Source organism: Leishmania infantum, chromosome 2 (assembly GCF_000002875.2).
Source record: "Leishmania infantum JPCM5 genome chromosome 2".
NCBI classification, from domain to species: Eukaryota; Euglenozoa; class Kinetoplastea; order Trypanosomatida; family Trypanosomatidae; genus Leishmania; species Leishmania infantum.
The window spans coordinates 260702-262293 of NC_009387.2; positions in this window are offsets into that span (position 1 = coordinate 260702).

Consider the following 1592-nt stretch of genomic DNA (forward strand, 5'->3'; position numbering starts at 1 on the left):
GAAAAGAACAAACGACACGACAGAGGCCAAGTTTCCCCCGCCCATCAGGCAGAGCCTTTTGGTATAGTCTTTTGCTTTTTCCGGCTTCCGCAGCCGATGCTGTGTTTTTGCTTTTTTCGGGGGCGTGGCGATGTTTGTTTGCGATCCCGCCGTTGAAATAAAAAGAGGGCGGGGGCCAAAAAAAAAAAACAATTTGCTTCATTTTCCGTATGGGTTAGGGCTAGAAAAAAAATTCCCGCTTGTGGTTTGTGGTTTGTGGGGGGGGGGCGTTGCGCCGGGCTGGGGGCGGCTTTGAGCCGAACGCGGGCACGCCCCCCAGAGGCAAAAAGGCCAGCGCGCCCCTTTTCCCCGCCGGACGCGCGAGGGTTTTTTATAACCCCTGCAGCCTAAATTTGGCGCGCGCACAACCGGAATCAAATACTCGTCGGGGGCGGTGGGTTTGCGTTTTGGGGGTGGTTTGGGGGGGGTTCTGAAAGTCACGTCGGCGCGGGGCCGCCTGAAAATTAGCGACGTGGCGGCCCCGGTGGCCCCTATCCTTTGCCCGGCGCGTTCGCATGCTTACAGGTCAAAAAAGACAGAAAACGGTGGTGGCGGCTTCTTTTTTACGGATGCCGGCCGCGTTCTTTTTATTCTTTCCTTTTAAACCCTTCGCGTGTTCGGGTTCTGCGCATCGCCGTGCCTAGTTTCTTTCCTTTCGAAAGGCCACCGCGCGGTTTGGTTTCGGTGAAGGGAGAAGGTGTTGATCTGCCAATCTCATGTTTTTTTTTGTTAGCCACGGTTTTGCCAGGCTATGTTGTTTGGCGCTTTGAACGAACAGGGGTGGAACCCTCGGCGGTAAGGGGGGGGGCGGGGAACTGGTTTTTTATCCCCGCGCGGGCGCTTTGTAAAGCCCCCCGCCCCCACCGCGCATTGGGGCATCGGCTTTGTTGGGCGCCTGTCTCGTAACTTCGCGCGTGGGTGGTTGGGGCCTGGTGGCGCAGAAAATTGGGGCGCTTTGGGTGGGGGGCCGCGGTTTTCTACCCCACGGAAACGGGGGCGGTGCCGGCAACCCGTTGGCCCGCCCCGGCCTTCCGGGAACGTTTTTGTTTTAGGATCCCTAAGCCGCTTCTTCCGAAAATATGGGGGGCTCTGTGGTTTTGGTTTGCTTCTTTTCCGCTTTATCAACGGGGGCGACGGTGACCGGGTGGCGCTGTCAAAAAAAAGCTCGTGGGTCGTCGCCTTTCGGCGGTGGGGGGCGCCCCTGCGTCCGCGCCGCGGTTCGGGGAAGGGGGTCCGTAAAAAACCACCCCCTGGCCGAGCGTGGCGGCACAGGTTGCGGGGCAAACCTTCTCGAGGCCTCGAAAAAGCTTTTGGCTTTTTCAAAAAGCCATCTTGGAACCCTGTGGGGTGGGGGGGGGTGTCTTCCTTTTTTGCGCCTCCGGGGGGAGGAGCGTTTTCAGGCTGGGGGGGGGGCGGCCGGTTTCCAAAAAAAAAACGGGGGTTGGGGCGGGGTGTTCCTCGGGCCTCGGCCCGCGTGGCGGCCCCGCCAACCCGGCGCCGCCAAAACACCCCAAAAGGCCCCCCAAAGGGGCCGCGACGCCGCGGGGCAGGCG